This window comes from Anabrus simplex, unplaced genomic scaffold (genome assembly GCF_040414725.1).
Source record: "Anabrus simplex isolate iqAnaSimp1 unplaced genomic scaffold, ASM4041472v1 ctg00000130.1, whole genome shotgun sequence".
NCBI classification, from domain to species: domain Eukaryota; kingdom Metazoa; phylum Arthropoda; class Insecta; order Orthoptera; family Tettigoniidae; genus Anabrus; species Anabrus simplex.
In genome coordinates this window covers 25,650-53,474 of record NW_027130079.1, presented here as the reverse complement: position 1 = coordinate 53,474, position 27,825 = coordinate 25,650, and the positions used below count along the sequence as shown (strand labels likewise).

Here is a 27,825-nt window from a genome sequence, read left to right as displayed (position 1 = left end):
ATGAACCTATGTCCGCGACCATTACAAGAGCTTCTTCTTATTATTATAATAATAATAATAATAATAATAATTATTATTATTATTATTATTATTTGGTGACTTACCCACAAGAGCTTGAGGGCAGGAGTGGTGACAATGAAAAACAACCACAAACATACATATTTTATTATTACATACATACATACATACATACATACATACATACATACATATATACATAACATTATAATAATTAGGGTACACAGAATACGTGTTTAACATTACAGTAGTGAGAAAAAAGTCAGACCAACAAACATACAAGGAAATAAACAAAGACATAGGCCACAGTACATATCTTACATCGATACATAATAATAATAATATTATTATTATTATTATAATACAACATTTTAATAAACAAGTAATAAAATGAACAAGTACCAGAATATTGAACTTATTTTTGCTTTTTTCTTTTAGGGTGGGCCGATCCCGACTGTACTGCAATGCCGGGCCAACCCGTGACAGAGGTGGAGCAAGCCCCTAGCACTCCGTCGATTTCCAAAAATAAGTTTAATATTCTGGTCGTGCGATGCACGACGTATCAGATATTAAGCTGATAAGAACAGATACTACACTTTGATCTTAGCCAAGAGGCCGAGAAGCGATAGCGTCGCGACGCAAAAAGCGTTTGATAGTAGTCCAAAGGGGTGCCTAGGCGAGGTACACACGCCATCTTACCCCGGAAGGACGTTGCGAAAGTAGAAATTGGCGGGAAACTTGTAGTACTCTTTGTATCGTCTTGGGCTTGTGGAGGCGCTAGGGGTGGTAGTTGAGCAATAGTCCCAAGGTCACACGGCATCGCATAGTGCGGAGTAGTAGTACAGGTAAGGGTAGAATGGCGTCCGAGAGTTGCGTGAGGAGCCATCTGCTGAGGAGAAGAAGAAAGGAGCCTGTCCCATTTGACTGTTTGTGACACCCGCGCGCTCTGTTGGCGGTTTGAGGAAGCAGAGGTGCGGACGGCGTGGTCCGTTGCCTAGGCCCATTTGACGCCATACTCAGGGGTAGCAGTGAACCGAGTGTCGAGATGGAGAGGGCTGCGAGTAGTTTGAACCGAAAGTGCAGGGTAGTGGTGTTCGTCCGAGGGAAGTCGCCGCTTTTGACCGTTGGTAAAATGGGGCATAGAGGAGAGGCTGTAGGCTCCCCCTGTCGATATGCGGCCCCTTATAGGTTTGGCAAGTCGTATAACCGGGGCTCGTCATACTTACCTGGCGTAGGGGTTACCGTGATCAACAAGGCGGTTCCCCCAGGGTGAGGCCCTTGCATTGCACTTCGCTTGGGTTGACCCCTGCGAATACCCCAAATGTGGGTATCTCGGGCGCGTAATTTTTGGTAGTCGGGACTGCGTTCGCGCTGTCCCGGACTTTTTAGTAAAGAAACAAAAATTTGTGACGAAGGGGTTCGTTTTGGTAATTGTTTAGTGAAGAGAAATAAAGCTTGTGATTTTTACACTTTCCCTTGTTTTGCTGAAACTTCCGAACAATGTCCTTGAGCTGTACGGTGCATGAGGGTATACTCCTGTTGCTAAGTTACGGAAAGGTCCTTTCTCATAACGTAGCAGAGCGGGGGTTACCCTTAAAAAAAAAAAAAAAAAGAAAAAGAAAGAAATACATCCTCCCTCCCACTTTACTGACTATTCCGATAGGGACGAGTGTTTTGACTATTTTGTCTTCCCCTGCAAGGTAAACGTCTCTCTCTCTCTCTCTCACACACACACACACACACACACACAGAGAGAGACGGAGAGACAGACATACATGCATAAATAAGTATGAACCTATGTCCGCGACCATTACAAGAGCTTCTTCTTATTATTATAATAATAATAATAATAATAATAATTATTATTATTATTATTATTATTTGGTGACTTACCCACAAGAGCTTGAGGGCAGGAGTGGTGACAATGAAAAACAACCACAAACATACATATTTTATTATTACATACATACATACATACATACATACATACATACATACATATATACATAACATTATAATAATTAGGGTACACAGAATACGTGTTTAACATTACAGTAGTGAGAAAAAAGTCAGACCAACAAACATACAAGGAAATAAACAAAGACATAGGCCACAGTACATATCTTACATCGATACATAATAATAATAATATTATTATTATTATTATAATACAACATTTTAATAAACAAGTAATAAAATGAACAAGTACCAGAATATTGAACTTATTTTTGCTTTTTTCTTTTAGGGTGGGCCGATCCCGACTGTACTGCAATGCCGGGCCAACCCGTGACAGAGGTGGAGCAAGCCCCTAGCACTCCGTCGATTTCCAAAAATAAGTTTAATATTCTGGTCGTGCGATGCACGACGTATCAGATATTAAGCTGATAAGAACAGATACTACACTTTGATCTTAGCCAAGAGGCCGAGAAGCGATAGCGTCGCGACGCAAAAAGCGTTTGATAGTAGTCCAAAGGGGTGCCTAGGCGAGGTACACACGCCATCTTACCCCGGAAGGACGTTGCGAAAGTAGAAATTGGCGGGAAACTTGTAGTACTCTTTGTATCGTCTTGGGCTTGTGGAGGCGCTAGGGGTGGTAGTTGAGCAATAGTCCCAAGGTCACACGGCATCGCATAGTGCGGAGTAGTAGTACAGGTAAGGGTAGAATGGCGTCCGAGAGTTGCGTGAGGAGCCATCTGCTGAGGAGAAGAAGAAAGGAGCCTGTCCCATTTGACTGTTTGTGACACCCGCGCGCTCTGTTGGCGGTTTGAGGAAGCAGAGGTGCGGACGGCGTGGTCCGTTGCCTAGGCCCATTTGACGCCATACTCAGGGGTAGCAGTGAACCGAGTGTCGAGATGGAGAGGGCTGCGAGTAGTTTGAACCGAAAGTGCAGGGTAGTGGTGTTCGTCCGAGGGAAGTCGCCGCTTTTGACCGTTGGTAAAATGGGGCATAGAGGAGAGGCTGTAGGCTCCCCCTGTCGATATGCGGCCCCTTATAGGTTTGGCAAGTCGTATAACCGGGGCTCGTCATACTTACCTGGCGTAGGGGTTACCGTGATCAACAAGGCGGTTCCCCCAGGGTGAGGCCCTTGCATTGCACTTCGCTTGGGTTGACCCCTGCGAATACCCCAAATGTGGGTATCTCGGGCGCGTAATTTTTGGTAGTCGGGACTGCGTTCGCGCTGTCCCGGACTTTTTAGTAAAGAAACAAAAATTTGTGACGAAGGGGTTCGTTTTGGTAATTGTTTAGTGAAGAGAAATAAAGCTTGTGATTTTTACACTTTCCCTTGTTTTGCTGAAACTTCCGAACAATGTCCTTGAGCTGTACGGTGCATGAGGGTATACTCCTGTTGCTAAGTTACGGAAAGGTCCTTTCTCATAACGTAGCAGAGCGGGGGTTACCCTTAAAAAAAAAAAAAAAAAGAAAAAGAAAGAAATACATCCTCCCTCCCACTTTACTGACTATTCCGATAGGGACGAGTGTTTTGACTATTTTGTCTTCCCCTGCAAGGTAAACGTCTCTCTCTCTCTCTCTCACACACACACACACACACACACACAGAGAGAGACGGAGAGACAGACATACATGCATAAATAAGTATGAACCTATGTCCGCGACCATTACAAGAGCTTCTTCTTATTATTATAATAATAATAATAATAATAATAATTATTATTATTATTATTATTATTTGGTGACTTACCCACAAGAGCTTGAGGGCAGGAGTGGTGACAATGAAAAACAACCACAAACATACATATTTTATTATTACATACATACATACATACATACATACATACATACATACATATATACATAACATTATAATAATTAGGGTACACAGAATACGTGTTTAACATTACAGTAGTGAGAAAAAAGTCAGACCAACAAACATACAAGGAAATAAACAAAGACATAGGCCACAGTACATATCTTACATCGATACATAATAATAATAATATTATTATTATTATTATAATACAACATTTTAATAAACAAGTAATAAAATGAACAAGTACCAGAATATTGAACTTATTTTTGCTTTTTTCTTTTAGGGTGGGCCGATCCCGACTGTACTGCAATGCCGGGCCAACCCGTGACAGAGGTGGAGCAAGCCCCTAGCACTCCGTCGATTTCCAAAAATAAGTTTAATATTCTGGTCGTGCGATGCACGACGTATCAGATATTAAGCTGATAAGAACAGATACTACACTTTGATCTTAGCCAAGAGGCCGAGAAGCGATAGCGTCGCGACGCAAAAAGCGTTTGATAGTAGTCCAAAGGGGTGCCTAGGCGAGGTACACACGCCATCTTACCCCGGAAGGACGTTGCGAAAGTAGAAATTGGCGGGAAACTTGTAGTACTCTTTGTATCGTCTTGGGCTTGTGGAGGCGCTAGGGGTGGTAGTTGAGCAATAGTCCCAAGGTCACACGGCATCGCATAGTGCGGAGTAGTAGTACAGGTAAGGGTAGAATGGCGTCCGAGAGTTGCGTGAGGAGCCATCTGCTGAGGAGAAGAAGAAAGGAGCCTGTCCCATTTGACTGTTTGTGACACCCGCGCGCTCTGTTGGCGGTTTGAGGAAGCAGAGGTGCGGACGGCGTGGTCCGTTGCCTAGGCCCATTTGACGCCATACTCAGGGGTAGCAGTGAACCGAGTGTCGAGATGGAGAGGGCTGCGAGTAGTTTGAACCGAAAGTGCAGGGTAGTGGTGTTCGTCCGAGGGAAGTCGCCGCTTTTGACCGTTGGTAAAATGGGGCATAGAGGAGAGGCTGTAGGCTCCCCCTGTCGATATGCGGCCCCTTATAGGTTTGGCAAGTCGTATAACCGGGGCTCGTCATACTTACCTGGCGTAGGGGTTACCGTGATCAACAAGGCGGTTCCCCCAGGGTGAGGCCCTTGCATTGCACTTCGCTTGGGTTGACCCCTGCGAATACCCCAAATGTGGGTATCTCGGGCGCGTAATTTTTGGTAGTCGGGACTGCGTTCGCGCTGTCCCGGACTTTTTAGTAAAGAAACAAAAATTTGTGACGAAGGGGTTCGTTTTGGTAATTGTTTAGTGAAGAGAAATAAAGCTTGTGATTTTTACACTTTCCCTTGTTTTGCTGAAACTTCCGAACAATGTCCTTGAGCTGTACGGTGCATGAGGGTATACTCCTGTTGCTAAGTTACGGAAAGGTCCTTTCTCATAACGTAGCAGAGCGGGGGTTACCCTTAAAAAAAAAAAAAAAAAGAAAAAGAAAGAAATACATCCTCCCTCCCACTTTACTGACTATTCCGATAGGGACGAGTGTTTTGACTATTTTGTCTTCCCCTGCAAGGTAAACGTCTCTCTCTCTCTCTCTCACACACACACACACACACACACACAGAGAGAGACGGAGAGACAGACATACATGCATAAATAAGTATGAACCTATGTCCGCGACCATTACAAGAGCTTCTTCTTATTATTATAATAATAATAATAATAATAATAATTATTATTATTATTATTATTATTTGGTGACTTACCCACAAGAGCTTGAGGGCAGGAGTGGTGACAATGAAAAACAACCACAAACATACATATTTTATTATTACATACATACATACATACATACATACATACATACATACATATATACATAACATTATAATAATTAGGGTACACAGAATACGTGTTTAACATTACAGTAGTGAGAAAAAAGTCAGACCAACAAACATACAAGGAAATAAACAAAGACATAGGCCACAGTACATATCTTACATCGATACATAATAATAATAATATTATTATTATTATTATAATACAACATTTTAATAAACAAGTAATAAAATGAACAAGTACCAGAATATTGAACTTATTTTTGCTTTTTTCTTTTAGGGTGGGCCGATCCCGACTGTACTGCAATGCCGGGCCAACCCGTGACAGAGGTGGAGCAAGCCCCTAGCACTCCGTCGATTTCCAAAAATAAGTTTAATATTCTGGTCGTGCGATGCACGACGTATCAGATATTAAGCTGATAAGAACAGATACTACACTTTGATCTTAGCCAAGAGGCCGAGAAGCGATAGCGTCGCGACGCAAAAAGCGTTTGATAGTAGTCCAAAGGGGTGCCTAGGCGAGGTACACACGCCATCTTACCCCGGAAGGACGTTGCGAAAGTAGAAATTGGCGGGAAACTTGTAGTACTCTTTGTATCGTCTTGGGCTTGTGGAGGCGCTAGGGGTGGTAGTTGAGCAATAGTCCCAAGGTCACACGGCATCGCATAGTGCGGAGTAGTAGTACAGGTAAGGGTAGAATGGCGTCCGAGAGTTGCGTGAGGAGCCATCTGCTGAGGAGAAGAAGAAAGGAGCCTGTCCCATTTGACTGTTTGTGACACCCGCGCGCTCTGTTGGCGGTTTGAGGAAGCAGAGGTGCGGACGGCGTGGTCCGTTGCCTAGGCCCATTTGACGCCATACTCAGGGGTAGCAGTGAACCGAGTGTCGAGATGGAGAGGGCTGCGAGTAGTTTGAACCGAAAGTGCAGGGTAGTGGTGTTCGTCCGAGGGAAGTCGCCGCTTTTGACCGTTGGTAAAATGGGGCATAGAGGAGAGGCTGTAGGCTCCCCCTGTCGATATGCGGCCCCTTATAGGTTTGGCAAGTCGTATAACCGGGGCTCGTCATACTTACCTGGCGTAGGGGTTACCGTGATCAACAAGGCGGTTCCCCCAGGGTGAGGCCCTTGCATTGCACTTCGCTTGGGTTGACCCCTGCGAATACCCCAAATGTGGGTATCTCGGGCGCGTAATTTTTGGTAGTCGGGACTGCGTTCGCGCTGTCCCGGACTTTTTAGTAAAGAAACAAAAATTTGTGACGAAGGGGTTCGTTTTGGTAATTGTTTAGTGAAGAGAAATAAAGCTTGTGATTTTTACACTTTCCCTTGTTTTGCTGAAACTTCCGAACAATGTCCTTGAGCTGTACGGTGCATGAGGGTATACTCCTGTTGCTAAGTTACGGAAAGGTCCTTTCTCATAACGTAGCAGAGCGGGGGTTACCCTTAAAAAAAAAAAAAAAAAGAAAAAGAAAGAAATACATCCTCCCTCCCACTTTACTGACTATTCCGATAGGGACGAGTGTTTTGACTATTTTGTCTTCCCCTGCAAGGTAAACGTCTCTCTCTCTCTCTCTCACACACACACACACACACACACACAGAGAGAGACGGAGAGACAGACATACATGCATAAATAAGTATGAACCTATGTCCGCGACCATTACAAGAGCTTCTTCTTATTATTATAATAATAATAATAATAATAATAATAATTATTATTATTATTATTATTTGGTGACTTACCCACAAGAGCTTGAGGGCAGGAGTGGTGACAATGAAAAACAACCACAAACATACATATTTTATTATTACATACATACATACATACATACATACATACATACATATATACATAACATTATAATAATTAGGGTACACAGAATACGTGTTTAACATTACAGTAGTGAGAAAAAAGTCAGACCAACAAACATACAAGGAAATAAACAAAGACATAGGCCACAGTACATATCTTACATCGATACATAATAATAATAATATTATTATTATTATTATAATACAACATTTTAATAAACAAGTAATAAAATGAACAAGTACCAGAATATTGAACTTATTTTTGCTTTTTTCTTTTAGGGTGGGCCGATCCCGACTGTACTGCAATGCCGGGCCAACCCGTGACAGAGGTGGAGCAAGCCCCTAGCACTCCGTCGATTTCCAAAAATAAGTTTAATATTCTGGTCGTGCGATGCACGACGTATCAGATATTAAGCTGATAAGAACAGATTAAATGTTTTTTTATTAAATATTTAAATATTTACATTTCAAGCGTTGACATATACAATATATAGAAAAGGCTGCTGGTAGAGTTGAACATAGGTATTTACAATGCAATATGATTTGGTTGCTGGTGAGTCCACTATTATATCAATTGTTTGAGTCCGTGTGGCTCTTGCTGGTAGGTGCTAAGTATAAAATAATCTAGATTATAATACTTGGGTTTAACCCGGAACTAGGCATGCCACTGTTCATTCGCGCACTCTTTCAGCTTAGGTCATCAGTGTCGCGTTTCACTTGGTGTTCTGTTCTAAGATGTAAAGGCATCTGGAAGTGGTCCAACGTTCTCCCACCCTTGAGTCCCCGTGACCCCCTTACAGGCCTAAGTGGGATTGAGGTTGGGTGGAGGTGCCCTGCCCACTGTTAACCTAGGACCATATGTTAGTTGGACCCTTCCAGTGCGCTAGGCATTTGGCCTGAGCTAAATTAATTCCTAGTTGACACGACCCTGATGTTGCCTATCATTTGCTCATCCATTCATGCATACAATACACAATAAGATAAGAGATAGTATTTACAGGTCAGCTTATTACAATGGACTTGTAAGTGTTTGGCTTCGTACTCGCACTCATCCATACTAGCAGACATACAATGCACTCGTCCATACTAACAGACGTACTTCATTCGATCTCACATTCTAACAGCATTCATTGCTTCCTTGCACACCCACTGATATACACAGATGTACACTACCTATAATACATACAATAATACACAGCCACATAAAATAATTATATACAGGTATATACAATGAGTATAAGAAAGCACTCGTTCACTAGTGGAGATTCGTTCATTCAGTTGCGCAAGGGCGCTCCACTTTCACTTCACAACACTGACACAGATCACTAACACACGCACTGTCACCACGCTTGGAGTGTTCAGCACCACACTGCAGCCGCTCAGGTGTATTGCCGGTGGCCAGTCACGTGCTCGACGTAGATGTCTCTGGACCATCGAACTGAGTCAGACACGCACAGGTTGGCCATCATCTTAGAGTAGGACTTGCTGATGCCCAAGTACTGTAGCGTCTTACTGTTGGCACCGTCCCAGGTACCGAGCGAGCCCACAATGAAGGCGTCCAGATTCACAGTGTAGCCGGCGTCACGTAAAATCCTCGCAGTTGGCTCGTACTTGGTTTTCTTCGAATCGCGTGCCTTCTGTAGCGACTCGTACCCATCATCAAACGGGATAGTGACGTCGACTATTGTTATCACCTTCTTTTCCTTGTTGATGACTACCAGGTCAGGTCTTTGAGCTCTGATGTCCTGAGGGATGTTAGTGCCTGACCCGGTGAGCTCGTCGAAGGGAACCTGTTGGTTCTTGCGGCATGCTCCCGACCTGGCAGGTACGGCTTTGGCAACTCTGTCAAGGATCGCGTCGTGCCTCCTTGTCATAGTGGCTAGATGTGGACGGCAGTGGTTCATAACATGGGCCGTCGTCTCCTCTAATTCGCCACACTTGCGGCAACGGCGGTCGTTGTTAGCCCTGTCGTATCTCCAGCATCCGTTGAGGGGCAGCACTCCCAGGCGGGCACGGTGTATGAACCGCCAGTCGGCGAATCTCGTATACCTCCCAGACTGTAAGAAGTGATTAGATGGGATGTTCTGGGACGAGGTTCGTATAATCTTTCCCTGATCTGGTTTCGATGTCAGTTGATGGCGATAGTGCTCCGTGAGGCATGAGCGGAGGAGTGCTGCCATGTCGCGACGCGATCCTTCATCAGCGACGCTAGTGACGGTCACTGGGTGGGGGAGGTGAAGCTCCCACCTCTTGAGCGTCTCAGCCCATCCCCATCGTAGTCCTGGGATCCTCTTCTGCATCCGGCGGGTTGCCGACCTCGCGTATGACCAGAGTGTGCCTACGTCTCCCGAGTCCCTGTCGAAAGGCTCCTCCATGGACCCGGAGAGGTAGGTGGCCATATCCCTCGGTGATGGATCCTGCAGGATCCTCTTCTTTACGGTGGTACGGAGGCCCTCCAGCGCGAGCTTCGCGATGCTTTCATCGTTAGAACTTAGCAGCCTAAAGATGTGATTAATGGCTGCCAAGTCTGAGATGTCGGCTATCGGTGGAAGTCCAGCACCGCCTTGACGCGTTGGGATGAACACGATCTCAGCACTTGCACGCTGCGGTAGGTTGAGGACAGTTTTAGCGCCGGTCTTGATTTTCCTGTCTAGCTGGTGGAACAGGGTTTTCTTCACTCGGGACGACCGTAGCGTAAACTCGAGCTGCGGGATGATAAAGGTGCGCAGGGCGTCGAGTTTTTGCCACGGTGCGAGGAGGCTATTGAAGACTGCGTCGACCTCTCCTTCAATCCGCTCGATGGCTTTATTCGGGGTTTGGTCCACTTTCAAACCCGTTGGGACTCCAAGGTGTTGGTATGAGTCCCCTTCTCGAAGAGTGTCCATGGCTCCCCCGGAGATGGTGAATCCCGTGGCGAGAGTGGTCTTCTTCCTCATGTGGAGTGTGGCACATTTTTGCGGCTTGAATTCGAGGCCGAGCCAGCGCGCGGTACTGCCCATCCTCTCGAGCATGGATCTCATGTGCTCCTCTGACCTGGCTATTAGGGCGATGTCGTCTGCAAAGGCCAGGACAGATGCGGTGTAGCCTCTGATGTCGTATCCATGAGTCTTACTAACGTCGGTGGCGGTGCGAAGGAGGTATTCCATCACGATATTGAAGAGGATCGGTGATAGCGGGCAGCCTTGCCGGACTCCCGCGTTGAAGGGGATGGGGTTGGTGTCACCCGTCGTGGACCGGATCCTGGTGGTGCTACCGGTGTATAAATCGCTCACTATGTTGACGAGGTGAGAGCCTGCATTGATGTCGGTCAGTGCCCGAAGGATGGTGGAGTGGGGCACTGACCCGAAGGCATTAGCAAGGTCAAGCCAGGCGATGACGACTTCTCTTCCTGTTCTTCGAGCATCCACCAGGATTTCTTGAAGCACAAAGTTGTGCTCGATGCAGCCTTCTGCTGGCATGAATCCCTTCTGCTGGGGTGAGATGATGTTGTTGGCCGCTGCAACCGAACCCAGCCTAGCTGCGATGATGCTGCAGTAGATCTTTCCGATGGTGTTGGAAAGGGCTATAGGTCTCCAGTTTGACAGATCATCCTGGTCGCCTTTCTTGAAAATAAGCACTGTCCTGCTTTGCTTCCAGGATGCGGGGACTCTAGAGTACCGAAGGCACACGTTGAATATGGTCGCAAGTAGAGATCCATCCTTGTCGACCTGCCTCCATTGCTGGTATGTAATACCATCAGGCCCAGGTGCAGTGCTAGGGGCCTTGGATAACTTGAGGGCCACCTCTTCTGGTCGGATGTTGTCGATGGTAATGGGGTCCTCGATTCTTGGTAGCTTCGGTACTCTTTCTGCAGCTGGGTCGGTGGAACAGCCGTCCCTGGCCCGATGAACTCCCACGAAGTGCTCCTCCAGCTCTTCTTGGGGGGCCATGCAGTAGGGGGATTCCTGTCCCAGAATCTGCCTCATCGCTTTGCGCCGGTCCACGCGGTACAGACGCTGAATCTTGGCGGCCTCTTTGGGGTCAAATTGGGGGACACCCCTGCGTCGTCGACGGTTGAATGAGGGGTCCCGGTTCTGCCGTCGGTTCTCTTCATTCCTCTGTACGTCCGCAGCGGTCGGTGTTTTATGAGTTCTGCTGCGAACGGCTTCGGTGAGATCACCACAGGCCGTCTCAAAGACCTCCCAGTCATCGATGAGTTGGAATCTCTCCATCCATTCTTGTTGGAACTGGCTTGGTTGTAGTGTGCCAGCGGGTGGGCCGTTGTTGTTCTGGCTAGATGGACTTGTCGGAGTGGTTGAGGATTCTCCAGCGTCAGAGGTGTCATGTTCAGTCCCGTTGAGGCCGCCATCGTTGACCCGTGTCGGGGATGCCGCTCTGAGCGTCGATATATCTTCGGGCTCGCTCGGTGTTGTCGTGTCAGTTAAGGTGGAGTGCTGGTCCGTGGCTCTGGTGTCCGGAGGTGGGGCCACTGGGTCTCCATCGTGTTGCCTGGTCGGGCCGGTGTTGGAAGTCGATGTTCTCAGAGTGTGTCTGCCAGGAGGATCGGTAGCAGTTTCGGCCAGTGAGCTGCCTGAGGGTGGTGGTGAACCAGAGGTAGGGACGTCCAGGGGGGGAGCCTGGGGAGAAAGGAGGCACAGTTGATTTTCGATAGGAGTAGCCTTCCCGGGAGGGTTGTCAGGCAGCTCCTGTTGGGGCCTCACGTCGCCGCAGATGGTGGGGCGACGCTCATCGTGGTGGTGGGGAGGCTCTTCATCTGTTGGAGTCACCCTCTGGAGGCGGTTGGCGGAGGCCGGGCGCGGTGGTGGGTTGGCCGGAGCTCTTCTTGGCCGCTGTCTGCCTGGGGGTAGCGGTGTGGAGGTGGTAGGGACCGACGGGGAAGGACGAGGGGACGCACGGATATCTGGTGGTGATGACAGGATCGAGCGTCGGGGAGAGGGGCCAGGCGTCGTGTAGACTCTGTTGGTGTCACCGTAGATCGTGAGGCGACATCTTCCTTGCGTCACGGAGTCAATGGACTGGTCAGGGTGTGCCTCTCCCCAGTGCTTGTTGGCCTGCTTCTTCGCGTATCTGTTGACAGAAGTTGAGAATTGCAGGCCACAGCATTCAAAAACCACCTCCAGCGTACATCCTCGCGCCAGGTGAAACCTCTTTGTATGTTTGATCAGATCCTCCTGGCGCTTGAACGTTTTTTGTGGTGCAGTGCAGGCAGGGCAGAGCCATCTCGTGGTGGTGTATGGTAGCCTGAAGATGATCTGTGTCCCAACGCGCTGTTCCCCACCTGCAACAGGAACAAAAACAGCAGCGTCGGGGTTCATATCCGGGTGAGGCACCGGGGTGGAGGTAGGGTGACTAAGCCTGCCACGCAGACTGGGGAGCGTCCCCGCACCACTCACATCCAGGGTCTCACCCACATCATCATCGGAGCTCCTCGTGATGTTCATCGCGCCACTGCACAGTTCCAACACGCTCAACAGTCGATCCCAGACACACTCAAGTACTCACTCCCGCTCCTATCCTCACACAACAAGGCTGCACTGATTCACGCACTCACACGGCCAAATTACTGGACAGGCCCTCACACAGTCTCACTCGTACAGGAGCACTCGCACCACTAGGCTACCCGGCCTTGACTCTTGTGTCACTGAGCTTCACTGGTCACTTGGCTCCGAACGCGCAGCCGGGTTCGACCTTCGCTTCCACTCCCGCAGTCGCTCCCACATTCACTCGCCGTTCACACCCGCTCACACTCGGACCCCCTAAACTACCCGGGCCGGTGCACCACTGGACCACCCGAGCCGCCTAGGGCCCTCACTTGCACTCAGACTCACGCACTCCCACGCTCAAGTCACTCCTCGCACTCGGTCCCCTAAGCCACCCGGGCCGTCGCGCCACTGGACCACCCGAGCCGCCTAGGACACTTGCTCGCACCCGGATTCACACACCGTCCACTCCCCCTGCCACTCCCACACTCGTGCCCAACTACTTTCACTCAGTCCCCTAAACCACCCGGGCCGGTGCACCACTGGACCACCCGGGCCGCTTAGGAGCCCTCAGTCACACTCGCACTCACTCACCTCTCACTCCCCCTACCACTCTCGCACGCACTCCCGCACTCACACACACACACACTCGCTCCACTAAACTATGTGGGCAGCCCTAGGGTGAGACCCTCAACCACCAGGAGCCTTGGCCGCCTCACTGGACCTTGATAAGCGCGGGCTAGGTCGTCACTAAGCCCGCAGTGGCCAGATCATTGGCACGCTCCTGGTGGCAGGCGAACCACACGTTAGATCGCTAATCGTTCTTAGCAACCCAAGCGAGCGCCGTCCCTATCAGCCCAATACTCAGCTCAAAAAGCGAGAACCCTGCTTTTCCTGCTTATTCAGGGTCACAAAATTAAGCTGATAAGAACAGATACTACACTTTGATCTTAGCCAAGAGGCCGAGAAGCGATAGCGTCGCGACGCAAAAAGCGTTTGATAGTAGTCCAAAGGGGTGCCTAGGCGAGGTACACACGCCATCTTACCCCGGAAGGACGTTGCGAAAGTAGAAATTGGCGGGAAACTTGTAGTACTCTTTGTATCGTCTTGGGCTTGTGGAGGCGCTAGGGGTGGTAGTTGAGCAATAGTCCCAAGGTCACACGGCATCGCATAGTGCGGAGTAGTAGTACAGGTAAGGGTAGAATGGCGTCCGAGAGTTGCGTGAGGAGCCATCTGCTGAGGAGAAGAAGAAAGGAGCCTGTCCCATTTGACTGTTTGTGACACCCGCGCGCTCTGTTGGCGGTTTGAGGAAGCAGAGGTGCGGACGGCGTGGTCCGTTGCCTAGGCCCATTTGACGCCATACTCAGGGGTAGCAGTGAACCGAGTGTCGAGATGGAGAGGGCTGCGAGTAGTTTGAACCGAAAGTGCAGGGTAGTGGTGTTCGTCCGAGGGAAGTCGCCGCTTTTGACCGTTGGTAAAATGGGGCATAGAGGAGAGGCTGTAGGCTCCCCCTGTCGATATGCGGCCCCTTATAGGTTTGGCAAGTCGTATAACCGGGGCTCGTCATACTTACCTGGCGTAGGGGTTACCGTGATCAACAAGGCGGTTCCCCCAGGGTGAGGCCCTTGCATTGCACTTCGCTTGGGTTGACCCCTGCGAATACCCCAAATGTGGGTATCTCGGGCGCGTAATTTTTGGTAGTCGGGACTGCGTTCGCGCTGTCCCGGACTTTTTAGTAAAGAAACAAAAATTTGTGACGAAGGGGTTCGTTTTGGTAATTGTTTAGTGAAGAGAAATAAAGCTTGTGATTTTTACACTTTCCCTTGTTTTGCTGAAACTTCCGAACAATGTCCTTGAGCTGTACGGTGCATGAGGGTATACTCCTGTTGCTAAGTTACGGAAAGGTCCTTTCTCATAACGTAGCAGAGCGGGGGTTACCCTTAAAAAAAAAAAAAAAAAGAAAAAGAAAGAAATACATCCTCCCTCCCACTTTACTGACTATTCCGATAGGGACGAGTGTTTTGACTATTTTGTCTTCCCCTGCAAGGTAAACGTCTCTCTCTCTCTCTCTCACACACACACACACACACACACACAGAGAGAGACGGAGAGACAGACATACATGCATAAATAAGTATGAACCTATGTCCGCGACCATTACAAGAGCTTCTTCTTATTATTATAATAATAATAATAATAATAATAATTATTATTATTATTATTATTATTTGGTGACTTACCCACAAGAGCTTGAGGGCAGGAGTGGTGACAATGAAAAACAACCACAAACATACATATTTTATTATTACATACATACATACATACATACATACATACATACATACATATATACATAACATTATAATAATTAGGGTACACAGAATACGTGTTTAACATTACAGTAGTGAGAAAAAAGTCAGACCAACAAACATACAAGGAAATAAACAAAGACATAGGCCACAGTACATATCTTACATCGATACATAATAATAATAATATTATTATTATTATTATAATACAACATTTTAATAAACAAGTAATAAAATGAACAAGTACCAGAATATTGAACTTATTTTTGCTTTTTTCTTTTAGGGTGGGCCGATCCCGACTGTACTGCAATGCCGGGCCAACCCGTGACAGAGGTGGAGCAAGCCCCTAGCACTCCGTCGATTTCCAAAAATAAGTTTAATATTCTGGTCGTGCGATGCACGACGTATCAGATATTAAGCTGATAAGAACAGATACTACACTTTGATCTTAGCCAAGAGGCCGAGAAGCGATAGCGTCGCGACGCAAAAAGCGTTTGATAGTAGTCCAAAGGGGTGCCTAGGCGAGGTACACACGCCATCTTACCCCGGAAGGACGTTGCGAAAGTAGAAATTGGCGGGAAACTTGTAGTACTCTTTGTATCGTCTTGGGCTTGTGGAGGCGCTAGGGGTGGTAGTTGAGCAATAGTCCCAAGGTCACACGGCATCGCATAGTGCGGAGTAGTAGTACAGGTAAGGGTAGAATGGCGTCCGAGAGTTGCGTGAGGAGCCATCTGCTGAGGAGAAGAAGAAAGGAGCCTGTCCCATTTGACTGTTTGTGACACCCGCGCGCTCTGTTGGCGGTTTGAGGAAGCAGAGGTGCGGACGGCGTGGTCCGTTGCCTAGGCCCATTTGACGCCATACTCAGGGGTAGCAGTGAACCGAGTGTCGAGATGGAGAGGGCTGCGAGTAGTTTGAACCGAAAGTGCAGGGTAGTGGTGTTCGTCCGAGGGAAGTCGCCGCTTTTGACCGTTGGTAAAATGGGGCATAGAGGAGAGGCTGTAGGCTCCCCCTGTCGATATGCGGCCCCTTATAGGTTTGGCAAGTCGTATAACCGGGGCTCGTCATACTTACCTGGCGTAGGGGTTACCGTGATCAACAAGGCGGTTCCCCCAGGGTGAGGCCCTTGCATTGCACTTCGCTTGGGTTGACCCCTGCGAATACCCCAAATGTGGGTATCTCGGGCGCGTAATTTTTGGTAGTCGGGACTGCGTTCGCGCTGTCCCGGACTTTTTAGTAAAGAAACAAAAATTTGTGACGAAGGGGTTCGTTTTGGTAATTGTTTAGTGAAGAGAAATAAAGCTTGTGATTTTTACACTTTCCCTTGTTTTGCTGAAACTTCCGAACAATGTCCTTGAGCTGTACGGTGCATGAGGGTATACTCCTGTTGCTAAGTTACGGAAAGGTCCTTTCTCATAACGTAGCAGAGCGGGGGTTACCCTTAAAAAAAAAAAAAAAAAGAAAAAGAAAGAAATACATCCTCCCTCCCACTTTACTGACTATTCCGATAGGGACGAGTGTTTTGACTATTTTGTCTTCCCCTGCAAGGTAAACGTCTCTCTCTCTCTCTCTCACACACACACACACACACACACACAGAGAGAGACGGAGAGACAGACATACATGCATAAATAAGTATGAACCTATGTCCGCGACCATTACAAGAGCTTCTTCTTATTATTATAATAATAATAATAATAATAATAATTATTATTATTATTATTATTATTTGGTGACTTACCCACAAGAGCTTGAGGGCAGGAGTGGTGACAATGAAAAACAACCACAAACATACATATTTTATTATTACATACATACATACATACATACATACATACATACATACATATATACATAACATTATAATAATTAGGGTACACAGAATACGTGTTTAACATTACAGTAGTGAGAAAAAAGTCAGACCAACAAACATACAAGGAAATAAACAAAGACATAGGCCACAGTACATATCTTACATCGATACATAATAATAATAATATTATTATTATTATTATAATACAACATTTTAATAAACAAGTAATAAAATGAACAAGTACCAGAATATTGAACTTATTTTTGCTTTTTTCTTTTAGGGTGGGCCGATCCCGACTGTACTGCAATGCCGGGCCAACCCGTGACAGAGGTGGAGCAAGCCCCTAGCACTCCGTCGATTTCCAAAAATAAGTTTAATATTCTGGTCGTGCGATGCACGACGTATCAGATATTAAGCTGATAAGAACAGAGTATGTTTTTCAAAAAAATGTTTGCTCGGTCTGTTCAACCAAGAGCGAAGATGTCATCCACTATGCCGATTGGTCACCCCAGTCAAAAATAGGTTTTGGCCTGGGGTATTAGCGACATAGGCGTCATCGGGGCTGGTATATGGCCCTGGGGTGGCCATTCCCCCTTGGTTTGTCAAATCCGGTAACACGCAATGGATACCGAACCGATGACAAACTTCGCCCATGGGTTGTACCCGCTCTAGGCCAAGTCAAAGCATAGTTCCGTTCGACACCACCGGCACGAAGCCCCCATTAAGGTGACTATAACAGCATTAAGCTGATAAGAACAGATACTACACTTTGATCTTAGCCAAGAGGCCGAGAAGCGATAGCGTCGCGACGCAAAAAGCGTTTGATAGTAGTCCAAAGGGGTGCCTAGGCGAGGTACACACGCCATCTTACCCCGGAAGGACGTTGCGAAAGTAGAAATTGGCGGGAAACTTGTAGTACTCTTTGTATCGTCTTGGGCTTGTGGAGGCGCTAGGGGTGGTAGTTGAGCAATAGTCCCAAGGTCACACGGCATCGCATAGTGCGGAGTAGTAGTACAGGTAAGGGTAGAATGGCGTCCGAGAGTTGCGTGAGGAGCCATCTGCTGAGGAGAAGAAGAAAGGAGCCTGTCCCATTTGACTGTTTGTGACACCCGCGCGCTCTGTTGGCGGTTTGAGGAAGCAGAGGTGCGGACGGCGTGGTCCGTTGCCTAGGCCCATTTGACGCCATACTCAGGGGTAGCAGTGAACCGAGTGTCGAGATGGAGAGGGCTGCGAGTAGTTTGAACCGAAAGTGCAGGGTAGTGGTGTTCGTCCGAGGGAAGTCGCCGCTTTTGACCGTTGGTAAAATGGGGCATAGAGGAGAGGCTGTAGGCTCCCCCTGTCGATATGCGGCCCCTTATAGGTTTGGCAAGTCGTATAACCGGGGCTCGTCATACTTACCTGGCGTAGGGGTTACCGTGATCAACAAGGCGGTTCCCCCAGGGTGAGGCCCTTGCATTGCACTTCGCTTGGGTTGACCCCTGCGAATACCCCAAATGTGGGTATCTCGGGCGCGTAATTTTTGGTAGTCGGGACTGCGTTCGCGCTGTCCCGGACTTTTTAGTAAAGAAACAAAAATTTGTGACGAAGGGGTTCGTTTTGGTAATTGTTTAGTGAAGAGAAATAAAGCTTGTGATTTTTACACTTTCCCTTGTTTTGCTGAAACTTCCGAACAATGTCCTTGAGCTGTACGGTGCATGAGGGTATACTCCTGTTGCTAAGTTACGGAAAGGTCCTTTCTCATAACGTAGCAGAGCGGGGGTTACCCTTAAAAAAAAAAAAAAAAGAAAAAGAAAGAAATACATCCTCCCTCCCACTTTACTGACTATTCCGATAGGGACGAGTGTTTTGACTATTTTGTCTTCCCCTGCAAGGTAAACGTCTCTCTCTCTCTCTCTCACACACACACACACACACACACACAGAGAGAGACGGAGAGACAGACATACATGCATAAATAAGTATGAACCTATGTCCGCGACCATTACAAGAGCTTCTTCTTATTATTATAATAATAATAATAATAATAATAATTATTATTATTATTATTATTATTTGGTGACTTACCCACAAGAGCTTGAGGGCAGGAGTGGTGACAATGAAAAACAACCACAAACATACATATTTTATTATTACATACATACATACATACATACATACATACATACATACATATATACATAACATTATAATAATTAGGGTACACAGAATACGTGTTTAACATTACAGTAGTGAGAAAAAAGTCAGACCAACAAACATACAAGGAAATAAACAAAGACATAGGCCACAGTACATATCTTACATCGATACATAATAATAATAATATTATTATTATTATTATAATACAACATTTTAATAAACAAGTAATAAAATGAACAAGTACCAGAATATTGAACTTATTTTTGCTTTTTTCTTTTAGGGTGGGCCGATCCCGACTGTACTGCAATGCCGGGCCAACCCGTGACAGAGGTGGAGCAAGCCCCTAGCACTCCGTCGATTTCCAAAAATAAGTTTAATATTCTGGTCGTGCGATGCACGACGTATCAGATATTAAGCTGATAAGAACAGATACTACACTTTGATCTTAGCCAAGAGGCCGAGAAGCGATAGCGTCGCGACGCAAAAAGCGTTTGATAGTAGTCCAAAGGGGTGCCTAGGCGAGGTACACACGCCATCTTACCCCGGAAGGACGTTGCGAAAGTAGAAATTGGCGGGAAACTTGTAGTACTCTTTGTATCGTCTTGGGCTTGTGGAGGCGCTAGGGGTGGTAGTTGAGCAATAGTCCCAAGGTCACACGGCATCGCATAGTGCGGAGTAGTAGTACAGGTAAGGGTAGAATGGCGTCCGAGAGTTGCGTGAGGAGCCATCTGCTGAGGAGAAGAAGAAAGGAGCCTGTCCCATTTGACTGTTTGTGACACCCGCGCGCTCTGTTGGCGGTTTGAGGAAGCAGAGGTGCGGACGGCGTGGTCCGTTGCCTAGGCCCATTTGACGCCATACTCAGGGGTAGCAGTGAACCGAGTGTCGAGATGGAGAGGGCTGCGAGTAGTTTGAACCGAAAGTGCAGGGTAGTGGTGTTCGTCCGAGGGAAGTCGCCGCTTTTGACCGTTGGTAAAATGGGGCATAGAGGAGAGGCTGTAGGCTCCCCCTGTCGATATGCGGCCCCTTATAGGTTTGGCAAGTCGTATAACCGGGGCTCGTCATACTTACCTGGCGTAGGGGTTACCGTGATCAACAAGGCGGTTCCCCCAGGGTGAGGCCCTTGCATTGCACTTCGCTTGGGTTGACCCCTGCGAATACCCCAAATGTGGGTATCTCGGGCGCGTAATTTTTGGTAGTCGGGACTGCGTTCGCGCTGTCCCGGACTTTTTAGTAAAGAAACAAAAATTTGTGACGAAGGGGTTCGTTTTGGTAATTGTTTAGTGAAGAGAAATAAAGCTTGTGATTTTTACACTTTCCCTTGTTTTGCTGAAACTTCCGAACAATGTCCTTGAGCTGTACGGTGCATGAGGGTATACTCCTGTTGCTAAGTTACGGAAAGGTCCTTTCTCATAACGTAGCAGAGCGGGGGTTACCCTTAAAAAAAAAAAAAAAAAGAAAAAGAAAGAAATACATCCTCCCTCCCACTTTACTGACTATTCCGATAGGGACGAGTGTTTTGACTATTTTGTCTTCCCCTGCAAGGTAAACGTCTCTCTCTCTCTCTCTCACACACACACACACACACACACACAGAGAGAGACGGAGAGACAGACATACATGCATAAATAAGTATGAACCTATGTCCGCGACCATTACAAGAGCTTCTTCTTATTATTATAATAATAATAATAATAATAATAATTATTATTATTATTATTATTATTTGGTGACTTACCCACAAGAGCTTGAGGGCAGGAGTGGTGACAATGAAAAACAACCACAAACATACATATTTTATTATTACATACATACATACATACATACATACATACATACATACATATATACATAACATTATAATAATTAGGGTACACAGAATACGTGTTTAACATTACAGTAGTGAGAAAAAAGTCAGACCAACAAACATACAAGGAAATAAACAAAGACATAGGCCACAGTACATATCTTACATCGATACATAATAATAATAATATTATTATTATTATTATAATACAACATTTTAATAAACAAGTAATAAAATGAACAAGTACCAGAATATTGAACTTATTTTTGCTTTTTTCTTTTAGGGTGGGCCGATCCCGACTGTACTGCAATGCCGGGCCAACCCGTGACAGAGGTGGAGCAAGCCCCTAGCACTCCGTCGATTTCCAAAAATAAGTTTAATATTCTGGTCGTGCGATGCACGACGTATCAGATATTAAGCTGATAAGAACAGATACTACACTTTGATCTTAGCCAAGAGGCCGAGAAGCGATAGCGTCGCGACGCAAAAAGCGTTTGATAGTAGTCCAAAGGGGTGCCTAGGCGAGGTACACACGCCATCTTACCCCGGAAGGACGTTGCGAAAGTAGAAATTGGCGGGAAACTTGTAGTACTCTTTGTATCGTCTTGGGCTTGTGGAGGCGCTAGGGGTGGTAGTTGAGCAATAGTCCCAAGGTCACACGGCATCGCATAGTGCGGAGTAGTAGTACAGGTAAGGGTAGAATGGCGTCCGAGAGTTGCGTGAGGAGCCATCTGCTGAGGAGAAGAAGAAAGGAGCCTGTCCCATTTGACTGTTTGTGACACCCGCGCGCTCTGTTGGCGGTTTGAGGAAGCAGAGGTGCGGACGGCGTGGTCCGTTGCCTAGGCCCATTTGACGCCATACTCAGGGGTAGCAGTGAACCGAGTGTCGAGATGGAGAGGGCTGCGAGTAGTTTGAACCGAAAGTGCAGGGTAGTGGTGTTCGTCCGAGGGAAGTCGCCGCTTTTGACCGTTGGTAAAATGGGGCATAGAGGAGAGGCTGTAGGCTCCCCCTGTCGATATGCGGCCCCTTATAGGTTTGGCAAGTCGTATAACCGGGGCTCGTCATACTTACCTGGCGTAGGGGTTACCGTGATCAACAAGGCGGTTCCCCCAGGGTGAGGCCCTTGCATTGCACTTCGCTTGGGTTGACCCCTGCGAATACCCCAAATGTGGGTATCTCGGGCGCGTAATTTTTGGTAGTCGGGACTGCGTTCGCGCTGTCCCGGACTTTTTAGTAAAGAAACAAAAATTTGTGACGAAGGGGTTCGTTTTGGTAATTGTTTAGTGAAGAGAAATAAAGCTTGTGATTTTTACACTTTCCCTTGTTTTGCTGAAACTTCCGAACAATGTCCTTGAGCTGTACGGTGCATGAGGGTATACTCCTGTTGCTAAGTTACGGAAAGGTCCTTTCTCATAACGTAGCAGAGCGGGGGTTACCCTTAAAAAAAAAAAAAAAAAGAAAAAGAAAGAAATACATCCTCCCTCCCACTTTACTGACTATTCCGATAGGGACGAGTGTTTTGACTATTTTGTCTTCCCCTGCAAGGTAAACGTCTCTCTCTCTCTCTCTCACACACACACACACACACACACACAGAGAGAGACGGAGAGACAGACATACATGCATAAATAAGTATGAACCTATGTCCGCGACCATTACAAGAGCTTCTTCTTATTATTATAATAATAATAATAATAATAATAATTATTATTATTATTATTATTATTTGGTGACTTACCCACAAGAGCTTGAGGGCAGGAGTGGTGACAATGAAAAACAACCACAAACATACATATTTTATTATTACATACATACATACATACATACATACATACATACATACATATATACATAACATTATAATAATTAGGGTACACAGAATACGTGTTTAACATTACAGTAGTGAGAAAAAAGTCAGACCAACAAACATACAAGGAAATAAACAAAGACATAGGCCACAGTACATATCTTACATCGATACATAATAATAATAATATTATTATTATTATTATAATACAACATTTTAATAAACAAGTAATAAAATGAACAAGTACCAGAATATTGAACTTATTTTTGCTTTTTTCTTTTAGGGTGGGCCGATCCCGACTGTACTGCAATGCCGGGCCAACCCGTGACAGAGGTGGAGCAAGCCCCTAGCACTCCGTCGATTTCCAAAAATAAGTTTAATATTCTGGTCGTGCGATGCACGACGTATCAGATATTAAGCTGATAAGAACAGATACTACACTTTGATCTTAGCCAAGAGGCCGAGAAGCGATAGCGTCGCGACGCAAAAAGCGTTTGATAGTAGTCCAAAGGGGTGCCTAGGCGAGGTACACACGCCATCTTACCCCGGAAGGACGTTGCGAAAGTAGAAATTGGCGGGAAACTTGTAGTACTCTTTGTATCGTCTTGGGCTTGTGGAGGCGCTAGGGGTGGTAGTTGAGCAATAGTCCCAAGGTCACACGGCATCGCATAGTGCGGAGTAGTAGTACAGGTAAGGGTAGAATGGCGTCCGAGAGTTGCGTGAGGAGCCATCTGCTGAGGAGAAGAAGAAAGGAGCCTGTCCCATTTGACTGTTTGTGACACCCGCGCGCTCTGTTGGCGGTTTGAGGAAGCAGAGGTGCGGACGGCGTGGTCCGTTGCCTAGGCCCATTTGACGCCATACTCAGGGGTAGCAGTGAACCGAGTGTCGAGATGGAGAGGGCTGCGAGTAGTTTGAACCGAAAGTGCAGGGTAGTGGTGTTCGTCCGAGGGAAGTCGCCGCTTTTGACCGTTGGTAAAATGGGGCATAGAGGAGAGGCTGTAGGCTCCCCCTGTCGATATGCGGCCCCTTATAGGTTTGGCAAGTCGTATAACCGGGGCTCGTCATACTTACCTGGCGTAGGGGTTACCGTGATCAACAAGGCGGTTCCCCCAGGGTGAGGCCCTTGCATTGCACTTCGCTTGGGTTGACCCCTGCGAATACCCCAAATGTGGGTATCTCGGGCGCGTAATTTTTGGTAGTCGGGACTGCGTTCGCGCTGTCCCGGACTTTTTAGTAAAGAAACAAAAATTTGTGACGAAGGGGTTCGTTTTGGTAATTGTTTAGTGAAGAGAAATAAAGCTTGTGATTTTTACACTTTCCCTTGTTTTGCTGAAACTTCCGAACAATGTCCTTGAGCTGTACGGTGCATGAGGGTATACTCCTGTTGCTAAGTTACGGAAAGGTCCTTTCTCATAACGTAGCAGAGCGGGGGTTACCCTTAAAAAAAAAAAAAAAAAGAAAAAGAAAGAAATACATCCTCCCTCCCACTTTACTGACTATTCCGATAGGGACGAGTGTTTTGACTATTTTGTCTTCCCCTGCAAGGTAAACGTCTCTCTCTCTCTCTCTCACACACACACACACACACACACACAGAGAGAGACGGAGAGACAGACATACATGCATAAATAAGTATGAACCTATGTCCGCGACCATTACAAGAGCTTCTTCTTATTATTATAATAATAATAATAATAATAATAATTATTATTATTATTATTATTATTTGGTGACTTACCCACAAGAGCTTGAGGGCAGGAGTGGTGACAATGAAAAACAACCACAAACATACATATTTTATTATTACATACATACATACATACATACATACATACATACATACATATATACATAACATTATAATAATTAGGGTACACAGAATACGTGTTTAACATTACAGTAGTGAGAAAAAAGTCAGACCAACAAACATACAAGGAAATAAACAAAGACATAGGCCACAGTACATATCTTACATCGATACATAATAATAATAATATTATTATTATTATTATAATACAACATTTTAATAAACAAGTAATAAAATGAACAAGTACCAGAATATTGAACTTATTTTTGCTTTTTTCTTTTAGGGTGGGCCGATCCCGACTGTACTGCAATGCCGGGCCAACCCGTGACAGAGGTGGAGCAAGCCCCTAGCACTCCGTCGATTTCCAAAAATAAGTTTAATATTCTGGTCGTGCGATGCACGACGTATCAGATATTAAGCTGATAAGAACAGATACTACACTTTGATCTTAGCCAAGAGGCCGAGAAGCGATAGCGTCGCGACGCAAAAAGCGTTTGATAGTAGTCCAAAGGGGTGCCTAGGCGAGGTACACACGCCATCTTACCCCGGAAGGACGTTGCGAAAGTAGAAATTGGCGGGAAACTTGTAGTACTCTTTGTATCGTCTTGGGCTTGTGGAGGCGCTAGGGGTGGTAGTTGAGCAATAGTCCCAAGGTCACACGGCATCGCATAGTGCGGAGTAGTAGTACAGGTAAGGGTAGAATGGCGTCCGAGAGTTGCGTGAGGAGCCATCTGCTGAGGAGAAGAAGAAAGGAGCCTGTCCCATTTGACTGTTTGTGACACCCGCGCGCTCTGTTGGCGGTTTGAGGAAGCAGAGGTGCGGACGGCGTGGTCCGTTGCCTAGGCCCATTTGACGCCATACTCAGGGGTAGCAGTGAACCGAGTGTCGAGATGGAGAGGGCTGCGAGTAGTTTGAACCGAAAGTGCAGGGTAGTGGTGTTCGTCCGAGGGAAGTCGCCGCTTTTGACCGTTGGTAAAATGGGGCATAGAGGAGAGGCTGTAGGCTCCCCCTGTCGATATGCGGCCCCTTATAGGTTTGGCAAGTCGTATAACCGGGGCTCGTCATACTTACCTGGCGTAGGGGTTACCGTGATCAACAAGGCGGTTCCCCCAGGGTGAGGCCCTTGCATTGCACTTCGCTTGGGTTGACCCCTGCGAATACCCCAAATGTGGGTATCTCGGGCGCGTAATTTTTGGTAGTCGGGACTGCGTTCGCGCTGTCCCGGACTTTTTAGTAAAGAAACAAAAATTTGTGACGAAGGGGTTCGTTTTGGTAATTGTTTAGTGAAGAGAAATAAAGCTTGTGATTTTTACACTTTCCCTTGTTTTGCTGAAACTTCCGAACAATGTCCTTGAGCTGTACGGTGCATGAGGGTATACTCCTGTTGCTAAGTTACGGAAAGGTCCTTTCTCATAACGTAGCAGAGCGGGGGTTACCCTTAAAAAAAAAAAAAAAAAGAAAAAGAAAGAAATACATCCTCCCTCCCACTTTACTGACTATTCCGATAGGGACGAGTGTTTTGACTATTTTGTCTTCCCCTGCAAGGTAAACGTCTCTCTCTCTCTCTCTCACACACACACACACACACACACACAGAGAGAGACGGAGAGACAGACATACATGCATAAATAAGTATGAACCTATGTCCGCGACCATTACAAGAGCTTCTTCTTATTATTATAATAATAATAATAATAATAATAATAATTATTATTATTATTATTATTTGGTGACTTACCCACAAGAGCTTGAGGGCAGGAGTGGTGACAATGAAAAACAACCACAAACATACATATTTTATTATTACATACATACATACATACATACATATATACATAACATTATAATAATTAGGGTACACAGAATACGTGTTTAACATTACAGTAGTGAGAAAAAAGTCAGACCAACAAACATACAAGGAAATAAACAAAGACATAGGCCACAGTACATATCTTACATCGATACATAATAATAATAATATTATTATTATTATTATAATACAACATTTTAATAAACAAGTAATAAAATGAACAAGTACCAGAATATTGAACTTATTTTTGCTTTTTTCTTTTAGGGTGGGCCGATCCCGACTGTACTGCAATGCCGGGCCAACCCGTGACAGAGGTGGAGCAAGCCCCTAGCACTCCGTCGATTTCCAAAAATAAGTTTAATATTCTGGTCGTGCGATGCACGACGTATCAGATATTAAGCTGATAAGAACAGATACTACACTTTGATCTTAGCCAAGAGGCCGAGAAGCGATAGCGTCGCGACGCAAAAAGCGTTTGATAGTAGTCCAAAGGGGTGCCTAGGCGAGGTACACACGCCATCTTACCCCGGAAGGACGTTGCGAAAGTAGAAATTGGCGGGAAACTTGTAGTACTCTTTGTATCGTCTTGGGCTTGTGGAGGCGCTAGGGGTGGTAGTTGAGCAATAGTCCCAAGGTCACACGGCATCGCATAGTGCGGAGTAGTAGTACAGGTAAGGGTAGAATGGCGTCCGAGAGTTGCGTGAGGAGCCATCTGCTGAGGAGAAGAAGAAAGGAGCCTGTCCCATTTGACTGTTTGTGACACCCGCGCGCTCTGTTGGCGGTTTGAGGAAGCAGAGGTGCGGACGGCGTGGTCCGTTGCCTAGGCCCATTTGACGCCATACTCAGGGGTAGCAGTGAACCGAGTGTCGAGATGGAGAGGGCTGCGAGTAGTTTGAACCGAAAGTGCAGGGTAGTGGTGTTCGTCCGAGGGAAGTCGCCGCTTTTGACCGTTGGTAAAATGGGGCATAGAGGAGAGGCTGTAGGCTCCCCCTGTCGATATGCGGCCCCTTATAGGTTTGGCAAGTCGTATAACCGGGGCTCGTCATACTTACCTGGCGTAGGGGTTACCGTGATCAACAAGGCGGTTCCCCCAGGGTGAGGCCCTTGCATTGCACTTCGCTTGGGTTGACCCCTGCGAATACCCCAAATGTGGGTATCTCGGGCGCGTAATTTTTGGTAGTCGGGACTGCGTTCGCGCTGTCCCGGACTTTTTAGTAAAGAAACAAAAATTTGTGACGAAGGGGTTCGTTTTGGTAATTGTTTAGTGAAGAGAAATAAAGCTTGTGATTTTTACACTTTCCCTTGTTTTGCTGAAACTTCCGAACAATGTCCTTGAGCTGTACGGTGCATGAGGGTATACTCCTGTTGCTAAGTTACGGAAAGGTCCTTTCTCATAACGTAGCAGAGCGGGGGTTACCCTTAAAAAAAAAAAAAAAAGAAAAAGAAAGAAATACATCCTCC

At 46.4% G+C, this 27,825-nt stretch overlaps 23 non-coding genes and 3 pseudogenes across 23 annotated transcripts; 12 read left to right on the top strand and 14 right to left on the bottom strand.

Annotated features, from left to right (window-relative positions):
- Window positions 1–452: 452 nt before the first annotated feature.
- Window positions 453–645, bottom strand: LOC137503491 (U2 spliceosomal RNA). Its single transcript, XR_011019174.1, has one exon. It is a non-coding gene; the product is annotated as a U2 spliceosomal RNA (small nuclear RNA).
- A 591-nt stretch (window positions 646–1,236) lies between these two features.
- Window positions 1,237–1,398, top strand: LOC137503467 (U1 spliceosomal RNA). The gene has a single exon (XR_011019150.1). It is a non-coding gene; the product is annotated as a U1 spliceosomal RNA (small nuclear RNA).
- Window positions 1,399–2,259: 861 nt separating this feature from the next.
- Window positions 2,260–2,452, bottom strand: LOC137503490 (U2 spliceosomal RNA). Its single transcript, XR_011019173.1, has one exon. It is a non-coding gene; the product is annotated as a U2 spliceosomal RNA (small nuclear RNA).
- Window positions 2,453–3,043: 591 nt separating this feature from the next.
- Window positions 3,044–3,205, top strand: LOC137503562 (U1 spliceosomal RNA). The gene has a single exon (XR_011019232.1). It is a non-coding gene; the product is annotated as a U1 spliceosomal RNA (small nuclear RNA).
- Window positions 3,206–4,066: 861 nt separating this feature from the next.
- On the bottom strand, window positions 4,067–4,259 carry LOC137503489 (U2 spliceosomal RNA). Its single transcript, XR_011019172.1, has one exon. It is a non-coding gene; the product is annotated as a U2 spliceosomal RNA (small nuclear RNA).
- A 591-nt stretch (window positions 4,260–4,850) lies between these two features.
- LOC137503561 (U1 spliceosomal RNA) lies at window positions 4,851–5,012 on the top strand. Its single transcript, XR_011019231.1, has one exon. It is a non-coding gene; the product is annotated as a U1 spliceosomal RNA (small nuclear RNA).
- An 861-nt stretch (window positions 5,013–5,873) lies between these two features.
- LOC137503488 (U2 spliceosomal RNA) lies at window positions 5,874–6,066 on the bottom strand. Its single transcript, XR_011019171.1, has one exon. It is a non-coding gene; the product is annotated as a U2 spliceosomal RNA (small nuclear RNA).
- A 591-nt stretch (window positions 6,067–6,657) lies between these two features.
- On the top strand, window positions 6,658–6,819 carry LOC137503560 (U1 spliceosomal RNA). Its single transcript, XR_011019230.1, has one exon. It is a non-coding gene; the product is annotated as a U1 spliceosomal RNA (small nuclear RNA).
- Window positions 6,820–7,676: 857 nt separating this feature from the next.
- LOC137503499 (U2 spliceosomal RNA) lies at window positions 7,677–7,861 on the bottom strand. Its single transcript, XR_011019182.1, has one exon. It is a non-coding gene; the product is annotated as a U2 spliceosomal RNA (small nuclear RNA).
- A 5,836-nt stretch (window positions 7,862–13,697) lies between these two features.
- LOC137503513 (U2 spliceosomal RNA) lies at window positions 13,698–13,855 on the bottom strand (annotated as a pseudogene).
- Window positions 13,856–14,446: 591 nt separating this feature from the next.
- On the top strand, window positions 14,447–14,608 carry LOC137503559 (U1 spliceosomal RNA). The gene has a single exon (XR_011019229.1). It is a non-coding gene; the product is annotated as a U1 spliceosomal RNA (small nuclear RNA).
- An 861-nt stretch (window positions 14,609–15,469) lies between these two features.
- LOC137503487 (U2 spliceosomal RNA) lies at window positions 15,470–15,662 on the bottom strand. The gene has a single exon (XR_011019170.1). It is a non-coding gene; the product is annotated as a U2 spliceosomal RNA (small nuclear RNA).
- Window positions 15,663–16,253: 591 nt separating this feature from the next.
- Window positions 16,254–16,415, top strand: LOC137503558 (U1 spliceosomal RNA). The gene has a single exon (XR_011019228.1). It is a non-coding gene; the product is annotated as a U1 spliceosomal RNA (small nuclear RNA).
- An 861-nt stretch (window positions 16,416–17,276) lies between these two features.
- Window positions 17,277–17,451, bottom strand: LOC137503503 (U2 spliceosomal RNA; annotated as a pseudogene).
- A 142-nt stretch (window positions 17,452–17,593) lies between these two features.
- On the bottom strand, window positions 17,594–17,799 carry LOC137503508 (U2 spliceosomal RNA; annotated as a pseudogene).
- A 591-nt stretch (window positions 17,800–18,390) lies between these two features.
- On the top strand, window positions 18,391–18,552 carry LOC137503556 (U1 spliceosomal RNA). The gene has a single exon (XR_011019226.1). It is a non-coding gene; the product is annotated as a U1 spliceosomal RNA (small nuclear RNA).
- An 860-nt stretch (window positions 18,553–19,412) lies between these two features.
- On the bottom strand, window positions 19,413–19,605 carry LOC137503486 (U2 spliceosomal RNA). Its single transcript, XR_011019169.1, has one exon. It is a non-coding gene; the product is annotated as a U2 spliceosomal RNA (small nuclear RNA).
- Window positions 19,606–20,196: 591 nt separating this feature from the next.
- LOC137503555 (U1 spliceosomal RNA) lies at window positions 20,197–20,358 on the top strand. Its single transcript, XR_011019225.1, has one exon. It is a non-coding gene; the product is annotated as a U1 spliceosomal RNA (small nuclear RNA).
- Window positions 20,359–21,219: 861 nt separating this feature from the next.
- Window positions 21,220–21,412, bottom strand: LOC137503485 (U2 spliceosomal RNA). The gene has a single exon (XR_011019168.1). It is a non-coding gene; the product is annotated as a U2 spliceosomal RNA (small nuclear RNA).
- A 591-nt stretch (window positions 21,413–22,003) lies between these two features.
- Window positions 22,004–22,165, top strand: LOC137503554 (U1 spliceosomal RNA). The gene has a single exon (XR_011019224.1). It is a non-coding gene; the product is annotated as a U1 spliceosomal RNA (small nuclear RNA).
- An 861-nt stretch (window positions 22,166–23,026) lies between these two features.
- LOC137503484 (U2 spliceosomal RNA) lies at window positions 23,027–23,219 on the bottom strand. Its single transcript, XR_011019167.1, has one exon. It is a non-coding gene; the product is annotated as a U2 spliceosomal RNA (small nuclear RNA).
- Window positions 23,220–23,810: 591 nt separating this feature from the next.
- On the top strand, window positions 23,811–23,972 carry LOC137503553 (U1 spliceosomal RNA). Its single transcript, XR_011019223.1, has one exon. It is a non-coding gene; the product is annotated as a U1 spliceosomal RNA (small nuclear RNA).
- An 861-nt stretch (window positions 23,973–24,833) lies between these two features.
- LOC137503482 (U2 spliceosomal RNA) lies at window positions 24,834–25,026 on the bottom strand. Its single transcript, XR_011019165.1, has one exon. It is a non-coding gene; the product is annotated as a U2 spliceosomal RNA (small nuclear RNA).
- A 591-nt stretch (window positions 25,027–25,617) lies between these two features.
- Window positions 25,618–25,779, top strand: LOC137503552 (U1 spliceosomal RNA). The gene has a single exon (XR_011019222.1). It is a non-coding gene; the product is annotated as a U1 spliceosomal RNA (small nuclear RNA).
- An 845-nt stretch (window positions 25,780–26,624) lies between these two features.
- LOC137503481 (U2 spliceosomal RNA) lies at window positions 26,625–26,817 on the bottom strand. Its single transcript, XR_011019164.1, has one exon. It is a non-coding gene; the product is annotated as a U2 spliceosomal RNA (small nuclear RNA).
- A 591-nt stretch (window positions 26,818–27,408) lies between these two features.
- On the top strand, window positions 27,409–27,570 carry LOC137503551 (U1 spliceosomal RNA). Its single transcript, XR_011019221.1, has one exon. It is a non-coding gene; the product is annotated as a U1 spliceosomal RNA (small nuclear RNA).
- Window positions 27,571–27,825: the final 255 nt, after the last annotated feature.